The 21291-nt window shown below is 43.6% G+C and overlaps 2 long non-coding RNA genes across 2 annotated transcripts in view; one reads left to right on the top strand and one right to left on the bottom strand.

The window, feature by feature from the left end:
- Positions 1-2793, top strand: part of LOC135575649 (uncharacterized) — a 76791-nt gene extending 73998 nt beyond the window's left edge. The window contains exon 3 of the long non-coding RNA XR_010466822.1: positions 2587-2793. This is a non-coding gene — a long non-coding RNA (uncharacterized LOC135575649). The remainder of the gene's footprint in view (positions 1-2586) is intronic.
- Positions 2794-8653: 5860 nt separating this feature from the next.
- LOC110359154 (uncharacterized) lies at positions 8654-10723 on the bottom strand. The gene is made up of 2 exons (XR_002414099.2): positions 10616-10723; positions 8654-9144 (listed from the first exon to the last, which is right to left on the bottom strand). It is a non-coding gene; the product is annotated as an uncharacterized LOC110359154 (long non-coding RNA).
- Between the last annotated feature and the right edge of the window lie 10568 nt (positions 10724-21291).

Genomic DNA, 21291 nt, shown 5'->3' with positions numbered 1-21291 from the left:
TTACATGAGAGGGTTTATGAGAGAAAACAATCATATCGCTGCAAAGTGCCGGCTGAAACGTGACACCCCCCTCAATAATTAATCCTCTGACATTGTCCTGTGAATGCAGTAATCCATGTCTCGATGTAAGTACATTTTATTGTAGCATTAAAAAGTTGTAGTCAATGATGTAGGTGGGTATGGCCTGTTGCGATAGGTGTTGTATGGACAAGAAAATAGAAAGCCTGAGTCTCTAAGAGCTTCGGGTCTTCCACTTAAGCAGAAGTTCCAGGTCTGCTGGGTGCAGAGCTGGTTGGATCTGACCCATAGCCACCATGGGAGCTCTATTCAGGTAAATTGACAAAGCATTAATTACTTCAAAGGAGAACTAATGAGGCAATAAACCACAAGGGTGAAACTCAAATGGTTTATGGTGCCATTAGTAAGTTGAAATGGAATTATAATTAGAGTAGGGCAAACGATTCGTAGTCCACAATTTATCCAATGAATTTAGTGCTTGTTTCTTTTCATGAATTATGCACAAGTAGACATATTTTAGGAATGTATTCATTGTTTGAAACTGCTCAGCAACCACTTTATATGGAGACATGTCTGCCTATAGGAGTAGCCATGTACAGTTTGCTTCTGGTTTCTCTTTGCTTTCTGCTTGTGTTTGTGTTCTGTAGTAGGTCACTGAAATACGGAGGTGTTTCTGCTTCCTGGATATTTATGGAAAAAGTTCATTGTTCTGGGATATGTAGCAGTTACCCAAATTTGCTGGGGAAACTTTTCTTGATCTTCAGGGATTTTTTTTGCTTGAGGAACAGTCCTTTTGCAAATAGTTCAACAGCAGAGAAGAAACGTCAGCAATACTTGCTCAAACATCCATCCCAAAAATGAATAAAACTCATGTGCCCCAATAAAGGCGGGGGTTCAGAAATTACGAAGCAGGCTCAGGAGAGCTTTTTGCAGCCACTTTGGTCTTGACTTGAGTTAGGTGCAGAATAATTCAAACACGTGTTTTGGAGTGGCACTCTGATCTCGAGCTTTGAGGTGATGTGGGGTTGAGCTCATAAAATTCCTCTTGGAGCTCTTTCAGTTTGCATAAAACACTTGGATAATACAAGAGATGACCCTTTGTCATGGGATATCTTTCCTATCCCTACTATGATTAACTTGGAATTATTTCTACAGGAGAATAATGTTGCTGAGAGGGATCTAATGTTCGGAGGTTACTGTGTACACCCAATGTCCCTGGATAATGTGTCGTGTCTTTATCTTGCTGTACGCATGCTAGTGTGTAGCAGACTTTATTGATGACGTCCGTCTCCTTTTCAGATCAAAAAATATAGGTAGTACTGATCATAGAGTGCCTAAACATTCCATTAAGATGTTCTGGCGTGTCAGCCTCTCAGTCAGAATGTCTGGGGGGCTACTCTGATTTTCCATTACAATCTTGTTCACTTCTACGCAGACCTATTCCAAAGAGACAACATTAAGCCACAAGCCTTTATTTTCTTCTAAAGCTGCTGTATATGCTAGCCTGTTAATCAGCATTTGCTGCTGTATATCTGGGGTGATTGACAAGCTCGGTTTCTTGGGTTGGAGGCGCTTTGTGCTGCCCACTGGTCGCCTGGCCCTGTGTTTGCCTTCCTGAATAAATCATGCATTCTCCTTTTTGTATGACATGTTTAGTTCTATGATTTAAGAGCTTTAACATATAGCTCTTGTTTGTTCTTGCTTTTCTTAATAACTAATCATGAATTATCCATGAATGGGCTAATTAGGCATTAACCATATATTATATACGTACCAAAGAACCAGATCTTTCACAGACATCTATGTAGGCAGTAACTTCTTGAAATATCCCTGGGCTAGGAATGTCTGCATGTTTAGGGAAGATCTTGCAAATTCTGGCTTGCAGGGTGGTTGTAGTATAGCTCAAAATTTAAAACCAGTCATACATGGAACAAATGCCTCCTAGGGAAAAAAGTCAGGGTCACAAATGATGCAAATGGTGAAATATGGCTCAAGAATTTGATAATGTATTATTCTTTCAGAAGGCTCAAGATCATTGGAACTGAATTTTGGTTTCAGTGTAAAAGTTTGAATGAAACTCAAGTAGAATGAAATGCAAAATAGAAATACTGCCCATGTGCTGTGAGTTTGTTTTGTGGGTTCTAATCCTGTAACTTTTTTTAAAAAGAGACAGAGAGAGACTTCGTAACAGTTTGGGTTTTTATGCTCTGGGTACCTGTTAACACTATTCTGGCACAGTAGTTCAAGATATCTGTATGTAGTGCAGCAATAATGAGAATCACTAGTGTAGAGTATAACTGAACAGAAACTCCAGGAGCCTTAGATGGGGTCTGTGTGGAAATTGAGGCAAATACCCATATTTCAGCTATCATAGAACTGGAATAAGGTGATTCTGGTGACAGAAATATTGTCAGTAATGTTAGCAGTAATTCTTCAATGTTCTTAAGCGTGCCGAGCTGATTCTGGTTCTTTTACCTGACCACAATGGTTCTGTTTGCCTTCTGCTGTCTCTCTCAAGAAGTCAGCAGTACCTCTTCAGCCTGCCCTCACCTCAAAATGTTTTCTCAGGTACCTGATACCTGCTGGGCCTCAGAATGATCTTACACAATCCGGTTTCCTGCTCCAGTGGTGCTTTTGAGTCTCAGAGGCTTCTACCTGCCGAACTCCACACCGCCAGCCTTGCGTGGTCTGTCCCCACTGCAGACTGTCTGCATCTTGTTGTGTACGTGACCCAGCAAAACCCGGGTCCAGCTCGGAGTCAGTGTACAATAAAATAACAAAGTTGTCATTTACATGTTTGAATTAAAAATATTGTGGAGTCTGTTTCTACCAAATGACTTTTCCATCAAATATTAATAAGCTTGGCTGGTTTTTGTTCAGAAGAAAAATACCAAGAGGCATAAATCTATATTAAAGACTAAGTGCCTACCAAATGGAACTTTATGCACATTTGCTGTGGTTTCTCGCTTTCTTTTTACTCAAGTGTTACAGAGGAAAGCCAGCAAAACCCACAAAATTGTTATCTTCTCTCTTCTGTCTTTTAACCCCTAAACTTTAATTTGAAGGCTCCTGTTTCCTCTAGCATGCATTTCTGGGTGCCTGACTGAAGCACAAATGACATGATACATGATGAAAGCCAAAGGGTTAATCTTCTAGTGACTCAGGACTAATGGCCCAGTAATGCTCACCCAAGAGGGAATTGTGGCTGTTTCGAATCTCAGTCCTAGTCACTTTATAATAATTTGGAAATTTCCAGTAGAACTTCGGTGGCAACGGGAGTAACTCTTAGTAAGGGCCAGCAGTGCTTTATGTTGATGTATCTTGGATCAAAACCTTGCTCCTACCTCTCCTTTTTCTGCTGCTCCAGTAATCAGCTTGATTTACTTGCTAGACCTACTGTGATCAGATTTTCAGCACAGTCTTGCAGGTGTGTCTTTCAATTCCTTTTCATCTCTGATATAAGGGTGGGAAATGTCAGTGCAACTTAAGATATACTTTATGTCCTCCACTGTTAGTGTGGGAAGTGACTTAATTTCTCAGTATGGCGAGCAAAGGCCCTGCTCGTACTGGGGCCTGGGTGCCAGGTACTGAAGAGGCCACAGCTACTTATCTCTGCAGAGATGTTTGGGACACTCATCTGCTGTTGGGGATGAAACCATTCCAGCCTTAGCTCTTGAAACCTCCTGTTGCAGATCTGTATGTGGTGGAAATTCAGAAAATGCTTCTGTACCTTTTGGTGTAGCCTTAAATTTTCGTAAAATTGCAGCTCCAACTTCTGTGTCCTTCTTATTATATGAGAGAGTGCATGTTACTTTTGTGAACATACATGTATGTGGTACCCGAGTGTTTCTATATAGATGTATATTTACATAGATGTCTACATATATAGATATGAGTATGTATAGACGTGCATTCAGACAAGTCGTAGAAAGTACAAATACATGCTTCTGACAATGATTAGTGAGTGTCACATAGGTGCGTGCGTGGGAGAGTCCGTCGCAGGTCTGCGTCATGCAGGTAAACCTGCAGGTATTGGATTCATCACTCTTTTTGTTGCTGTGAGAATTCTGACTTGCACCCAAATTCTCTTGTGCAAACGGTTTGGGTTTTGGGACTCCTCCCCTTGGTAATGTGCTCTACCAGTCTCTCTCTGATTGAAATAAAGAAAGAAAAAGAAAGATAGAAGGCAGGAGAGCGAGCAGTATAAAGGTCAGCTAGCATTGCAGCCTGACGCAGATTTATAACCCTCCAAATTCTCCCTCTCTCTGGCACCATGCCTTTACGAACTCACATTATCTCTATTAATACCAGCCACAAGGTCATTACTCAGGCACTGAGCCTTCCTCCAGCATAAATATTTATACAAGGCTGACCTGCGGCTGCTGCGTTTGCCTTTTATTTGATTTCTGACGCCTTTTGTGTCTGTCAGCTAATGTCTTTAGCTGCTCTGTCTGGGACAGTGGGAGCTGGAGAGGAGCCGGGGAGGGGTTAACAAGGGCGAGAAAGGGGAGGGGAGGGGGGTAAGGAGGTTGAGAGGAGAGAGATGGGTAGGAGGTTGACATTTCGTGTGATCACCATTGATGGAGACATAATAAACTTCTTTATTTCACATCAGGTGAAAAATTTCAAGTCTGTACTTTACATTGACATGGCAAAATTTGTGAAGATTTCCTTTTGTCTACTCAAGAATCTAGGGCTACGAGAATCCTTTGTGTATAGAGTGTTGCTTTTGCTGGAGATTAATGGGATTTTTAGAAGCTCCTTTCAGGGAATAAACTAAGAGTAGCTTGCATGTGTGCTATCTCACAAATTTTTATCCATGACCTCATGGATGTGCATCTACACGCACCTGAACACACTAATACTGTTACAGTCTGAAACCTTGGTTCTTGGCTTCTGTCAGGGTCAGGTGCAGATACATCTAGTGGCTAAAAGGGAGTGAGGTTGCTGTGTTTCTCGAATACATGTTCTAAGGGGCAGGGACAGTCTGGCTATCTGCTGTGGCCTTGTGCTTGGCATTGAACAGACCCGTGTCTGGCAATGGTCAGGTGTGTATGAGGAGTTGGGAACAGGGATGGAAAATTGAGAGAAGTGTGGCACATGCCGCTGGTTGGTCAGAAGTCTTTCAAATGCAATAAAAACATGGAAGACAAAGCGAAAAATCATGAGTTTGACCATGCGCTAAAGTGTTTCATGGCACAACCTGCCTTAATTCTACAAGGACTTGATATTTAATGGCACTTTTAAGTGCTGATATGTCTCTGTCTCTCCTGAGCTGGGGCATTTAGTGCAGTGGTAGTGGAGATACCAAAACCAAGGACCTTTACTGCAGCAATGGAGGAGCCCTGCCTTAGCATCTGCTCTTCTGAATCCCTTTAAGCCTGTTTATTTTAATTAATTTAACTTTTCTCTGTTGCCCTTAGCTGTTGGATACTGCCGAAGGTCACAGATTCCATTAGGTGGACTATAGTTTGGACCTGATATAGCAAACAGTACAGTCCACAGTGATGTGTTTGTTGTTGTTGAAGTAATACTGTCCAGTGTTGGCACAGGAGGATTCTCCCAAACACCCTTTAAAATCTCAGTCAAAAAAAAAAGCAAAATTAGGCTAAGTTAAATATAGTGTTCAAATATGTTTTCTTTACCTTTAGGTTTTATTGTGTGCAGCTGCCTACACCCCCTTCCTGAATACAAAGGTCTTCAAGTCTTCAAAGTGTTGTCAATGACATGGAAATCACTTATTTCAAGAATCTCTTCCTTTCCTTGCCCCACCTGAGGATATTTTTCCTTTATGCTATTGATTTTGTAATAACTACATTTGCATAGGACCACATCTGCCTCTTTTGCCCCTGAGTAGGTTACAATTTTAAAATGAAAAAAAAAAAGAATCTAGTTTTGTTTTACTACCTTGTTTTCTCTGTAGAAAAGCAGGAGGTTCATTAACATCTCTGGTGATCAACCAGCTGGTATTCAACTGGTTCTCCACAAAACACATGTGCATAGCTTGTTGGAAGCAATCTGGATCCTGTCAGACACTCACATGGAACCATGGCTCAGGTCAAGGTGAGGGTCCCTGGCTGCTAAACCATGGAAAATATGGTAGGCCAGAATGATCAGCTAAAATTGATGGGTTTACTTTTTCAGTACAACTGCTTATGTCTCATACTCTCCAAGTATGTAACTGAAGCTTTGGACGTGCACTCAGAGGCAAACACATTATGAAAGAATAGCAGAAACACCATGTTTTCAAATACAGTTTTATACGAGTATATAGATTTTTTTTACATATATATGTCCACACATATATAAAGTATATACAACAGAAGTAGTCTAATTTGCACAGTGTTACTTCCACATGTTGTGGGGTGGCGAGAGTTCGGCACCGCCTGCTCATGTCTCTGCTGCCCAACCTGAGAGACAAACCAGCGGGGAAGGGAATTGGGTGGTGGAATGGAAGGTGAGGAGTTCTCGAGCAGTTCCACTGAAATTAGGGAATTTGGGTGGGGGAAATGTATAATGTACACAGTACAGTCTGTCCCTTCTTACTGATTGTGCTATTGAATACTATTTCTCTTAAGCTGTCTTCACACTTTCCTTTTTTGGTTACTCCTGTCAAAACAAAAATCTACATCCTGAGTATGAAAACAGAAGTTCTTGTTGAGAAGCTTCAGCTGGAGCTGTGGGAACTCCCAAGCTGAGATGTGTGTTGTGCATCTGTGCGCAGCCACGTGCACACACAGTAGTTGTGTGCTGGCTTTGGCAGGGTTAGTTTTCTTCACAGTAGCCAGTGTGGGTTGGATTTGTGCTGGAAACAGTGTTGATGACACAAGGATGTTTTTGTTATTGCTGAGCAGCACTTATACAGAGTCAAGGCCTTTTCTGCCCCTCACCCCAGCAGGGAGTGGGCTGGGAAGGGACCCAAGGGGGACAGCTGACCCAGGGGCTACCGCCCCCCGTATGATGCCATGCTCAGCACATAAAGCATGGGGAAGGAGAATGCAGCAGGGGGGACATTCAGAGCGATGGCTTTTGTGTTCCCCAGTAACCAATACATATGACGGAGCCCGGCTTTCCTTTAGCATGAAATGAAGTTTTATTTTGAAACTCTAGTTAATTTGTATAAAAATTAAATAAAGCAAGCACTGAAAAATGCAACCCTGCAGGATTTCTAGCTTATGGTTTAACTGACCCAACTAAATTTTTTGGGGGGTGACATTTTTTCCAGAGTTTCAACTTTTCATCTTTTGTTAAGATGGGTGATGGAAATAAACCTGCCACTTTTTTCCAGTACAGGAGAAGTTTACTGCTCTTCTCTATTGTCAGCCTCAGTATGCCAAATCATACCTTCCTTAAACGTCTCTTCAGGTTCGTATAGCTATGGTCTGTAACAGCTGTGCATGTGCTATCAGATAATGTGTCTGTATCATAGAAGTATAGGTGAAATATAGAGTTTAGGTGGTGTACGCTAATCTCTGTCCATAGTCACGCACACGTGCCCACATACTCATTTAGTTTTAGTTTGAGGACCTCTGTCTGTTCTCACTTGTGCCCATCCAGTATGTCCGTCCTTTGAATTTGCCATAGTGACTCTTTAATTCTCCGTTTTCTTTTCTTTATTACCGTTTTTTTTTTTTTTTTTCCATTTTGTTTTATACTTGACTACCTTATCTCCGAAACCTGGAACTGCTTTTCCTAGGCCAGCCTGGGGTTCTTTACAAGAAATGGTAGTAATTCATTCAGGAGCTTTTTGCTCTGGTTTTCTTGTCTGCTTTTATTCCAGGGATTTAAGCAGGTTACGAAAATCCTTCTCTGTGTCTGATAGCATGTTAACAGACACTTCTGCTGGAATCTGAGAGCCCTTGTCCCATGTAACAGTTTAAAATGGGGAAAGCAGGTTTGAATTTCTTACCGATATGACATTTTTAAATTGCGCTATAGATCATGAACTCTGGGGGTCAGTGAGATTAGTGGAGGATTTGGAAAACCCTGAAGAGTGGCTGCATCTTGCAAGATCGGGTCTTTACGATAATTGGGCCCAGCTCTTTATTGAATAAAGAGTTGGGGCTGTGTACCATCAGATTGCAGTTACATTTTTATTTGGCTTTGCAGTAGCACAGTATAAGTACGTGATTTGAGACAATGGTGTCTGAGCAACACATGTTTTGATGTAAGAGACAGTGAAGAAAGTAGTTCTGTCTTGCACTGCTGGGTGTAATCTCCCAGACCAGGTTAGTGCGAAGCGGATGTTTCAGAGTCTTTAGATAACTTCAGGTCTGGTTCACTCGCACAATTCTCAGCCAGTGATTCAGAGCTGCTAAATGACTCCAGCCATCTCTACCCCCTAGGAGTCTGGGGCCTTAACTCTCCATAGAAGGAGTCGCACCAAATGTGTTACTAATCCTTTGTATTTTGACTTAGATAGTCCAGTGGGCTCTGTGGAGCCGACACAGCGCAGAAGGCTTTCCTTAGCTGCTTCCCTAGGAGGTGTTGATTTGCTGTAGCTCCCAGTCATTTTCCCTTTTCCTTCATGCTTTGCCGAGATGCCTGCATTTCACATAGTGGGTTTCATTGTTACTTCATTTTCTTTTTTCATATTGATTGTATACAACCTATTAATAACACAGAACTGCATAGATCTGCTGCTGAGTTTTATTATGAATAGTAAAGTTCATCTGAAACCGTTCAGAACAGATTGAAGGTGGAGGAGAATACCTATTGAATAGCTAGTTAGTAGCTAGATAAAACAGACTTCAAGTACTTTGCAAATATTTTGACTGTATTTGAGTAATTTTTATAATCAAGCTGTGCTTGTGGATTGTAGTGGTGGGCAAACACTAAAAACTTAGACAATTGGAAACAGGAGCTCCAGTCCCAAGTCTCTGTGCAGTGAAGCAATATTCAGTGCCTGTCTGATGAGAACTAATAGTGACTCGTGAGCCAGGAAACACGAGTTCTGAACTTGCCTGTGGTCACACAGCACATTGATTTCCCTCCGTGGTGTCTCAGTGTTTTCATATGGAATATGGTGCTGAGGATACTTCCTTTGCTCTGTGAAGCCCTTTCTGATCTGTACATATTTAGCAATGTTATGCCTGCACAGCGTGGTCCGTTGCTTAACTGTATTGCCTGTTTAATAAAATAGAAAACATAGGAAAGTTAAAGGGTTGAAATATGAACGTATTGAAAATCACAAAATAAACTCTTGCTGTCTGGTGGTTAACTGAACCTCAGATATTTTGACACTCAATGGTTTTAACAATGAAATGAAATTACCTGTTTCTTATTATTCTGGTTTTTAAAAATGTGACAGTTGCAGTCCATTTCAGGTAAAATGTTAAAATAAATCTCTCAGAGGCACCAAATAAAGCAAAATTCTTGCTCTAAACTCCACTCTCGACTCTCATATAATGTGAACCACATGCAATTGCTGATGCATATGTGAGTGCACATTATGTGTTCCTGTACATGTTTGGAGATAGCGCATTTTAACAATACATTTGAAGGATGCTGAGCTTACGTGGACAGGACAGGACCCTTTAGGTCTTTGAACTTGAGTTCTGAAATGAAGCATGCAGATAAAATAGGTTTGAACAACACTTTTCTATTCAACTCACAGACGATACATAGTGGTCTCTTAGAAGAAGAAATCAAATCTGTATTAAGAAGTTTTGAATTATGAGAAAGCCGTGAAACAGCATATAGGAGCTATAATTACTGCAGTGTTGGCTCATTTGGTGAGAAATACTGTTCCCTGCAAGCACACTGAGTCGCTGCTTTAGCATATCAGAATGACAGCAGCTATTGGTGTGCCCGAGTATATGTGTGAACGACGGATGATAGAAAAGAAATACTGCTCAGGACTTGGACATCAGGATTTCCGTACTGTTTGTACTTCCCTACACAATTTAGAGCACTGGGCATAGTATTTCTGAGGATCAGTGAGCTACAGGGAGAGTTTTGGTGGGAGAAGTTCTCTCCTGTATGCTGGTGTGACCCAGATGGACATCCTGGCAATTATGTAGTTCATGGATCTTGACTGCAGATCTGGGGAAAAGTGTATTTGCAGGATTAAAGTGGGGTTAAGGAGTTGAATAGCGACTGCTGAGAGACTAGATGAGAAAGAGCTGATAGGGAAGATGCTGATACTGTAGTAACTATTTTAGTTAAGTGACTGGCAGAAACCATGTGGGAGTGAGGGCTGGAGTGCCAGCGGTCTGTGTTTTCTGGGGAACAGAGGCACGCACAGAAGCTCTTTCTTGAACATGAGCACGTTGTCACAGCTGCCTGCACTGTTCCTTTCTCCTCCGTTGTGAGCATCTCATTTGCACAATCAAAGATTAGGCCTAAAACAGTGTGAGTACTCAGCGTCCTCTGTGCCATGAAATACCATCTTTGCTCAATTACTGGCAAGTCACCCTCCCACAAAGAGCCACAAAGCTGTAATGGAGTTGAACACAAACATTTGTTTTGTTTAAAAACCCTGGTGTAACATTGCTGCGCAACTTTAGAAATGTCAGTTCCTGTAAACGCTCTGAGCCTGAGCCCAGCAGTGCAGAAAGCGCTGGAAGAACCCGTCGCGGAAGCGAGGTTTACCAACCTCCTCAATGTTTCATGCCGGCTTCACAATGATCTCTGTGGCTCCCTGCTTCTGCGATGGCTTCTAGCTTTCTGGTTGTGACATCTCTCCTGATGCGCTCAGACAGAGGGAATATGCAAAAGGACGGCTGCAGCTCCGTGTGCAGGAGATGTCATCTCCGATTGACGTCAGGCAGGGGAGCGGCAATTAAGGCTCCAGCCGACTTTGTGCTCAAGCTCCAGGCGCACTGGGGGAGGAGAGGAGAGAGAAAGAAGGTAGAAGGGGAAAGTAAGATGATGGGAAGGGGGGAGAGAAGGAGAGCGAGCAAAAGGTAGAGTGGGGGAAGAACGGGAGTGAAAGTGCAGAGTGAAAGAATGGGAAACGAGCAGCGTGGGACAAGTTGGGAGGAAAATGGAGAAAAAATTATGAGAATGTTTTAGAACGGGAAGTGATGAAGAGTGGGGAAGCTTGAAGAAAATAAAGGAATGAGCGTATGACTGCGTGAGAGGTGGAAGAGACAGGAGATGATAGAATGAGCCAGGTGGCAAGGAAAACAATGAAAGCAGGAGTGTAAGGGCAGCTTGTGTGCTTTTAGCTGTTTGCTGATGGGAAGAGAAGCATATTGCCCCAATCCACCAACTATGGTGCTGGAGAATCCTTATTTCTGACTTCCGATGAGCTACCAATGAAAATCAGCTGCTGTTTCACAATTGCATGTCAGCGGGGAAGAACAGCTTCACAGAATTGAGAGGTGCACGGGCTGGGAGGAGGAGGACGAGTGTGTGGTTTTGCAGTGCTATCCCTACATGTCTGGAGAAGACACCTCTGCCAGGCGTGACCAGGTGAAAGATTTGTGTGTTCGGCACAGAAGATGCTATTAGACAGGTGAAGGATTTCCATAAGGCAATAACACATAATACCTGTCATTCTTTAGGGTCAATGTGCAGCGCAGTCACATAATGCAGGAAATTTATGATATTAATTTCTTTCTGCTGAGATGTGATGTGGCCTGTGTACAACAAAACATTCCACGTTTACCTAGCTATGGTACTGCATAGAGCAGTGGCGCTCGAGTATTTTGGGTTGTAAGCCCCAATTCAGAAGTGCTTATGACATCAAATGCTACTTTAACCTTCTGGATTTCTTCTGATTGCTTGACACGAGTTCTATCACAACCCCATCCTCTTATCTTTAGTGACTTCTGCCTTATAGGTTGTAATCAACGCCCGTGAACCTGTTGATGATCATAGTACACACATAAAGGAAGAAACAGGCTGCAAGGTTCTGTTCTGCCCTGTGTATCGCGCTCTTAGTCTGTCTCAAACAGTTACCATAGGCTCCTTTATAAGTGACAGGGAGGACCATTGAAATATTTTCGAGAGCAATTAATCACATGCATCCAAGACCCCTGTCTCACAGTGGCTGCCTCAGAATTAACGCTTAGAATTAAGACTTGGAAATCTAGGTGATGTGTATCTCACCTGCCGCGCCAGGAAAAAAATCTCGTTAAGTTACCAGAACAGATACAGAGATCAGGCCCTTGGGAAACTAAGGTACCGAGAGATTTTGAGATTACAGCTGAATTAGGGGTTGAATCTGCTTTATGAACCTCAAATGTATTCCTACTTAATAGCATTACTAGATCTCTTCTATCTTTGCATACTTTGAATACTAAGGGGTTTCCATCTCTCAGAGCTGTTGCATATCTCTGCAGCTCTGGCCTTCTCCTGTTTTTCCCTGCTGCTTGGCATCATCATGACTTTCTCTTTTAGAGTAACTCTGCTAAAATGTGATATTCTGTAGCTGGTTTGAACTTCTTCAGTGCTGGAGCTGCGTGTTAGATCCTCCATTCTTTGTCTTCACCTATTTCTGTACATTATTGCACTCTTGAGGGATCCGGTGTCTTTGTCCCGTAATTGTACTGTGGTAGCTAATTTAGGCACAGGTGAAAGTGAAAGGTGCTGACCATCTGGAGCCATCAGTGGCTCACTCTTCCTTCGCCTGCTCTGGGTTCCTGGCTTTGTAAAAGAAACTGACTTCTCAAAGACTTTTTTCAGAGTATTCTCAGTGCACCAGCTATTAAACCCTGAAATACAATTTGAAACATAAACTTTGATGGGATTATTAAATCTACAAGGTTTCGTTGCAAAAAGCTAGGCTGTTGCCAAAGCTCTATGCTTTAGCTTATTAATAGTTACTAAATTGGGGTGAGAGCTGGCAAAGGGCAAGCAGAGAGTCAGATGGAGAGAAGCACAACCCTTATGCATTCGCTATCCTTCTTAGCAGTTTATTTTCCCCATCTGGATTTCCCCCTGCCGAGCAGCAAAAGGGGCGTTCAGACCTGCGAGCAGGGCCAGACAGCTAACTAGGGGCTCCAAGTCAGCCCCTGATGATGTTTGGCATCGGTGGCCTCTTTGTGCCAGTAGTTTAGTGCCAAGAGTAATTGTGATTTACACTCGTTGCCCCTTTGGTGGCAAAATGGTTTTGATTAAGTGCATACCACATTTATTAAGTCTTGCACAACCGAGCACAGGGTCTTGGCTGGGACGCTGTAAAAGGCAGTGAGATTTACACATCTCGCTGCAGGATTCATTTAATCTCTTGGGGATTTACTGACCTTCAATTAGAACTGTTAAGTACTGTTTACTTGGTACCTAAATCATGCAAGGCCCAGCTAGAGTTTCTTTTTTGTTTTCATTAGTAATGTTGTGATTAAATGCGGAGGAGAAGGGAAAAGACCCAAACACAGTGAGACCCGCGCCCTAAGGAGAAAGACTTTGAAGGTTTTAAATCAAAATACTGAACAGACCAAACTAACTCATTTTTGCTTAATGATCTCTGATATAGGAGACCATTGGTTCAACTGAAAGACAAAAACTTGCTTTATGGGAGTTGCATACATACTTATGGACACCTTCTTCTCTTTCTTTTTGTTCACCTAATCCAGTGTCTGTGGATTTAATGGAAGGATAATTTTGAACTTCAGAGAGCTTCCAAACAGGTGTTGAAAGAACTTCTCAGGTTGGGTGTGGAAGATTTATCTGCTTCACTGCCTAAGGTCACTGAAGTTATCTACAGTTGAGGTACTTCTCTCAGGTCAGCCAAGTAAGAGCAGTCATGTTGTGAAGGAGGATTCTTCTTATTCTGTGTTCCTAGACTATATAGTTCCACACACTTCAGAAAGTCTCCTGTGGTTCTGAGGAAAAGGCCAAATACACAGAATTTTGAGATGGCATAGAGGGTTAAAAATGGAAATTAAGTCTGTGTGACCCCATATTACAGAGTAAAAATGTCCATATTTTAGGTCTAGGTTACCACTGGGTGCTGTGCCACTCGAGTTGGTCAACATCGTGGTCACAGAGAGGAAGTGCAGATTCTGTGTTTGTGAATGGAGCTCAGGTTAGCGCTGAGATTTTTCTAAAATAGCTACTGGTCTTCCAAAACATAGTATTTTTAATAGTTGGCTGCAAGATGTTGGCGAATTAGGAGCATCTGGGTGTGAATACTCCAAGTTCAGAAATGCACTAATTTTGTTGGGTAGGTTGATCATGCGGCATCTTTCAGTGCCCTGATGAAATGAACACACTCAGCAGCACTGATGACCTGTTTGCTGGATGGAACTCGGGTCTGACAATCTGAAAATTCCTTTTCCACAAGTATTCTCTACGTGTTTCTTTAGGACTTGGCTGCTTCGCAGATTTTTCCTGCCAAGAAACTGGTCGGCTGGGCTGTTCAGGGAAAGTGAACCTCAAAGGAACGTAAACATGGGCAAAATGAATTCATGGGTTGGATAGCCACAGAAAACGTCTAGCATTTGATCAGCTCTCATTAGCAGCTCAGGCTGCTTGCTTCCTCCCAAATACTGTAATTAATGACCCAGCTCTCCATCCTTGTACTTGCTCTGGCATCGTGTCAAGAGCAAGAGAATGAGGTGTGGAGGGTTCAAGGAAACACTGAAACGCCACAGGGCCTTTTAATCCAACTAGAAAGTTCACTGGAGACCTAAGTCAGAAATCGAACTCACATCTCCAATCACAACCAGAGCTGTACAGCATCTGAACTGCAGCACATGAAGATGATTTGCAGGATTTGTTCGTTGAGCTGAGTTAAATGAAAGTCCGCTTATTTTAAGGTGCATCAACTAACCTGTGTATGAATTTTGGATTCTGCTTTTTACACAATCTCATCCCGGGTAATGACTGTTTAGGGATGTTTGTACGCTCAGTTGCAACTAATTGAATGAAAGGAAAAAATCCCTTACAGTGTTTTCCATATTGGTGGTATTAGGCAGCCGAAGGCCATTGTGAGACTAAAAGGCAAAGAAGAGAGGAGTAGAAGTCTCACAAGGTGTTTTCTGTTCCCCCAACTGCATCACCTCCTCATGTTCTGGCAGCTTACTCGGGTTAGGTAAACATGGACTCGTTCATCTTACAGCTCAGGTTTTACTGAGCCTCCTCAAACTTGTGGCTTGATTTGCAAGTGCCTTTCTGTAAACAAGGGGAAAGTGGCAGTTTGTAAAAGGCTGCGGTGGTGAACAACAGGACGCTGTCAGCTGTGTGATGCTGGGAATTCTGCTCTTGAAATAAAAGCGTGATTGGAAGTGAAGCGTGTCCAAGAAGTTCAGCAGTTCCGTGCACTTCAGGTGCCTCATTTACAGTGTCCTAACTGAGAAATTTTCCATGGTTGGGTGTGTGTGTTTTCAGTGTGTAGGAATACTGCACCCCACTGCTGTGACTGTCAGGATCTTGTTTTTAACCTGGGACCTTTAAAAGCCCAACTCAGAGGTCACAGGCTCTTTCTGGAGTTCTAAATCAGTACAGTCTCAATGCGTGCATTACAGCTATTTTTGAGCAAGCTTCAAATTGTCCCTAGATCCATAATGCACCAGAACAAATTCAAGTCCAGATTCATTTGAATACTTGGTGCTTGTGGCTGCCTCTGTTTTTGTTGTTGTTCTGCTGATCCTAGGCCTGAAGAAAGGACAGCGAATAGGTGGATGAAGTCTGCTGCACTATTGGTGAAGCTAATAGGCATAATTCATACAAGCTGCGTGGTAAACTAAGGAATGACTTGACAAAGGAAGAACAACAGCGTGGCAGCAATTTCGACAACTATCTGCTCTCGCCTGTTTTTCTATACACGCTCAAGCTGCAAAAAGGCAACATACAGTGCATTCCGTTGCCAGCTGCTGTCCTGCCGGGGGGTGTGGGGACATTGCTCCGGTGGTGACAGCGGGGCAGCGTTCCCTTGCGTTGCTGCTTGAGAGAGTCAGGCAGCCCCTGGAAAGCTGCTGCTGCCTGCAGCACGCCGGCTGCTGCTTGTTGATGAACAGGAGGTGCTAATCTCTTTCTTCCTAAGAGACCTCTTTGTCCAGAAGTGTCAGGATTTAATTGGCTTGTTCACACTTTCTCCAGCAGACTCTGACTTGTAACACTTGCCCCACACCCCGCCCCCACTCTTTGGTTCATGGTGTCAACAGGGCTGGAGGTGTTTTAATTCCTTCACAGACAATCCTCCTCCACAGGAGCACGACTGGGCGGACTGTTGGGGGTTAGCATGCTGGAAGCTGTTAATCCTAAAGGGCAATATTTTTTCTTTTTAATTTGAAAGGATTTAGTCCATTGCACTTGAATGTGTGCAGAGCATGAAGCGTTTTTGTGACCAAAGCATTAATACTTGGTTGGGAAGTGGAACAAAAACACTAAATTGTAGTGAATCCATTTTTTTCCCTCACATTTGCTCGAATCTATTATACCCTGACTTGTCTTTAATACAACAGTTATAATAGCACCTGCTGGTCCCACTGAAAGGTTCAGACTCAATGTGCTGGGTGGTGAGCAGGCAAGTGATGAAAACCAGGCTGCTTTTCTGTAAAGATTTTGTCCTCTAAATAAAGGTGAAGTGTAATGAATGAAAAAGAGTTGTGCTCCCACTTTTGCTCCTCTTCCCTCTGTCTTGTCTTTGTGGTCTTTGAGCTTCCTGGGACAGAAGCTGCAACTTTCTAGGTGTTTGTGCAATGCTTTACTATATGGCACACTCAGGTTTTCTTGATGCCACTGAACAACAACCAGTAAAAAAACCTGTCAAGTTACTCGTGCAAGAAATCAGGGGGAAATAAGAATTTAATCAGCCATTGTAGGTTTAGGCAAGACCTGTTAAGTTTCTGATGGTTGGATGACATATTCTCTCTCTCTTCCCTTTGTGTAGCATCAGCCACCCAGCGATTCAGAAAGTGTTGCTGAGCAGGTGTTACTGATAGATCCTCCATGGTAGGAACATAAATGGAAGTGAATATTGTGGTCAGGCCAGTTCAAGAACCAAGAAGAGAGGAGGTAAGAGTTCAGAGAACAGATCTGTGGAAATTAAGATGAGGTAGAGGCAGGGCCAAAGCAAACCCAGGGGATTTGTTTGGGGAGAGGAACCTGGGTAGACCTGGTAGATACAGTCGTTAGGCAGATCCAATCCTTAAGGACCAGAAGCTTGAGCAGTAAAGAGCCAAATAGCCATAGCGTTGCTCAAAGCTACTGAGAAGCTTTACCTCTATGACTGATTGTGGAACAATCGCTAATTGGATGAGGGCTCTGGACGCCTGGCGGTGGTGGGTGTGTGCAGTCCTTGCACCCTGGGCACGAGAGGCACCACCTGCCGTTTCTGGAGCTGAGGACTGGGAGTGTTGAACAGCCTCTGCAAAGCGTGGGGCACTATTAAATCATTGTTCCAAAGAAAGCAGGGGGTTGCTTTTTCTTTTTGTTTTGGTTGGTTGACTCGTAGCCAACAAATAGAAAAATCATGCCATGGTTATCTGGAAGACGATGTCATATACAATAGCAATTAGAAATATTTCCAAAATTAAGCCTCCAAAGGAGGAAGCGAATTACAATGCAAGCAACCTTTGACCCTAGAGAATCATAATGGCTTCCTGGATTTGGAGATATTGTGAGCTAAAGCCAGCAAGGTACTGCTGCTGGGTTGTAATACGTGTTAAAATTAGAACACAATGTGGTAACCTTGGGTGTGTCTTTCTGATCTGGATTCTCCTCCCACCCACACCTCTCTTGAATAAAGATGTGTTTTGAAAGGCCTGTGTCTGGCTGCCTGAATGTCTGGGCATTCGCACCAAGTGCATCGGCTTTGGTGGTTATCACTCTGCCAGACGGCGTGGGCCACGGGCCAAAAAAGTACAAAAGTACTTGTTTACACTGAACTATGGGAACAATGCCATCAAAGTAAAGACGTCTTCTGTGCTGGGGTCCAAAGAAATTAGATGTGGGTGCATGTGAGCTCCCCATATCGCAGCTTCACCTCATGTTTGGGAGTTTTGTTTGTTTGGGGTTTTTTTATTTATTATTACTATTTGATTGGTTTTTTACATTTTGGCACACTTTCTAAGCATAGGCCTTCATGCTCATCCCTTTGGGAAACAGGGATCTTGTTGCCATATACACTCCCACCATAGGCTTATTATCCCTACAGCAGCAGTACCCAGAGTGGGCTGGTCTCTTTGTAGCAGCCTTTGGACAAACACATAGCGAAAAAACAGCTTTGGCCTAGAAAGAAAGGAATTAGTCTAAACAGACAAGGCAGACAGTGGGTCTCTCCTGGGGAGAGTGACAGAGAGATAAGACGGCCTAGGAAATGTTAGGACATTTAAAATCTTTTCCTGTTCTCTCTCACAGAAGAAAGAACATTATATTTGGCTACAAACACGAGTCCAGATTTAAAAATAGCTGGGTTCCTTCCTGACTGAGAAGGACAGAAATAAGCCAAATTTATTAGCCGTCTAGCAAGCTTGCATTGAATTTGTGCTTGTCAGGACTGCCACAAGTAATTGTATTTTTATATACAAGTTGTTTGGAGGAGTGTTTCGTGAGCAGATACCTTGATTTATGTGTGGATATCTGTATTTGCAGGAGAAAAACAAGTCAAGTGTTTGTCTGAGCAAATTCCAGCTACATAAATGTTTAAGAAGAGAAGCGAAGCCAAGGGGGCAGAATTGTCATTAGACTGATTTGGGCACTGGATTTAGTTGATGGCAACATTTTAAAAGCACCTAAGTGACATGGGAGCCTCAGGGCAAGTCTTCACCAGGTGGGGCTTATTAGCGGGAACGCGGATCCTGCTAATGTAGCTGGGCCGCTTCTGGATCCGCACGGCAGGCGCTGTGCGGTGGATTTAGCAGCTTAGGGACCCCTGCCCTGTGTGCTGTTGGCTGGTGTTGACTTTCACCCTGCACCGTTTTCAAAGGTGATTTAGGCATGAGAACTGGATTTACAAAAGTATTAAGGTGCCTGTCTTCCACTGAAGGCAGTGGAGGCTGGAAGCTTTAAATACCTTTTTGGAGGGTCTGAGCCTCGAGGCCAGATTTATGAAGCTGTGTAGGTATCTGAAATGCCTGGTGATCTTTACAAATGCACTGAATGAGTCAGACCTGTCTCCTCTTGACTTCAAAGCGACTCGTAGAGATAAGAAGGTTGGTCCAAGATCTGTTTCTTAAGCTGCCTATGTAGCTCTGTGGAGTTGATGTTTAGAACACACCTCACCTTGGAGCCCAGCTCTGTCTCTGAGGGTGAGAGTGGTGTGGGTATTTCGGAAAATGCTGTCTACCACAGTTCTGGGTAGACCTTAAGACAGACAGACGGGGTTTGCTGTAGAGCAGCTACTGACTTGCTTGAAATCTAGTGTGCTCTGTGTGTGCTTTGCTTTTGTTCTACAATAATGAAGGCAAACATGAAAGAGGAGAATGGGATTCCTGCATTTCCCCTTGGAGCACAGGGGATTTAGTGGTGAGGACAAGGTGTTCCATATAGAAAAACGGGGAAAAGCAAAACGAGAGATGTGTTTGGGGAGAAAGAGTAAAGGGAGCATCAGCTAGTGGAGTGGGGGGAAGAAAAAGAAAGGGAAAAAACCTGTCCCAATGGCCGTCTGTGCCAGAGTAGCTGAAGGAATTTGTGTGAGATAATTCTTGTAGTTGTCTGTAAGTGAAGACTTTGAGAATAAGGGAGAACATTCTTCTTGCTTTAAAAACCTGTGTAAGAAGGCCCAGGCCTGTGCTACTGAGTGATGTTTTTTACCAACAGACTTCATGGGCAGACTCACCGTGCAGCACGAGAAGCTCCAGCATCACCTCTGCAAGTCATCCAAGCAGCCAAACCAATGAAGTTCTTTTCCCCCATTACTGCTGCCATCGCAGTCATAGCTGGCCCTGAAGGCTTTCTCACACGATAAAGCTCTGCTATTCTGAAAAGATGTGAACAGAAAAATGGATTTGCTACTCTGCATGACAGAAGGGGAAAAGAAAGTAAGATTTTTAACAGGCTTTCTTCATGTCTAGTTGTAAAGATTCAGCTCTTTGTCTTGCCCCTGTGGCCTGGCTGTCTCAGATCTGATTGCAAGAGAACTGTTGAAACAGATACTGATCTAGCATGTAAAGTCATTTCTCCTGATAGAACTGCCGAGGGGTTAAAACCAAAAAGGACAATGATCTTGTGAAGCATATTGCAAAGAAGACACCATCATGCAGTGAAGTAGTGACAAGGGTTTGCTTTCAACCGAAATGGATGCGGGTAAGATTTAGGCTGGTCTCCTCCCCTGAGGTGGCTCTGTGACGGGGGTGAGTGTGGGCTTAGTAGCCACAAGGCTCCCTTTATTCCCGGGGGGCTACGCCACAGTCAGAAGCATGGCAGGGAGGAGGGGAAGGCATGTCCCTGCTGACCCGTTTGAGCCATCGTGATGTGACAGCCCTTTCAGAGCTGTGAGTGTCCGGCTGGCAGCGGGCCGGCGACAGCTCGCTGTGCTGCTGCTCGCTGTGCTGCTGCTCGCTGTGCTCCGGCTCTCACCTGCCTTGGGGTGGAGAGCAGCACAGCCCAGGCGGCTGCCCAGAGCGGCTTCCTACACATGCTGCTCCTCTCAATGCCAGGGAGGGTGTCTGAGTGAAAGAGAGCACAGCAGACAGGGGCTGAATGACAGGTGTCGCTCATGTTGGCTGCAGGGGCTTCAGAGGGCAGACAAACAACCCTTGTGTCCCCCCACTGCCTCCAATGTCCCCAGCTGGAGAGCCACCCCAAGGCTTGCCTCCTGATGCAAGCAGCCACTTGGTACATGCTGTTCCTTTCAAGTCCCTTCTCAACAGAAACCTGTTTTGCTCCTGTTTCCCACTTAAGCTGCTTTCTACAATGTCCATATTATTATTTCGCAGTCGAGCCTTGAAATATTCCTCCTGCGAGTGCTTGCAGGCTCATTTCCACACAATAAGGGCAGTTAGCAATTTCTTTCCATCCCCATCTGCTACCTGCCCGCTCTGGAGCACCCAGTGAATAGCAAGAGGCAATTTTGCTTGATGCTTCTGACAATTTCCATTAAGGAAAGCTGAGAGCATATCAATTAAATAAATATATTATATAGACACAGGCAGCCTTTAGGTTTTGCTTCTATTTTCTGCAGTATTCCTTGATGTCATGCCTTGAAGACATCTTACCTCCGGTAGCAGCAGCTGCCAGCAGGATAGCTGTTTTGGGTCAAGGGAGCCTCAGCTCCTGAGAGAGAATGAGTGAAGCTGAAGGAAGAAGGAAAGTGGCAGAGAAAGATCCCCCTTGGGTACCGAGTAACAGATATTGGCTCGGACTTGGGAAGCAGCATATAAGAACCAGGCTAAATTTAAACAGATAAAGAGGCAGATAAAAGGAAACCAAGTAAAGCGT

The sequence above is a fragment of the Columba livia genome, chromosome 17 (genome assembly GCF_036013475.1).
Source record: "Columba livia isolate bColLiv1 breed racing homer chromosome 17, bColLiv1.pat.W.v2, whole genome shotgun sequence".
NCBI lineage: Eukaryota > Metazoa > Chordata > Aves > Columbiformes > Columbidae > Columba > Columba livia.
The sequence above is the reverse complement of the archived record's forward strand: the minus strand, read 5'-3'. Positions and strand labels throughout refer to the sequence as shown.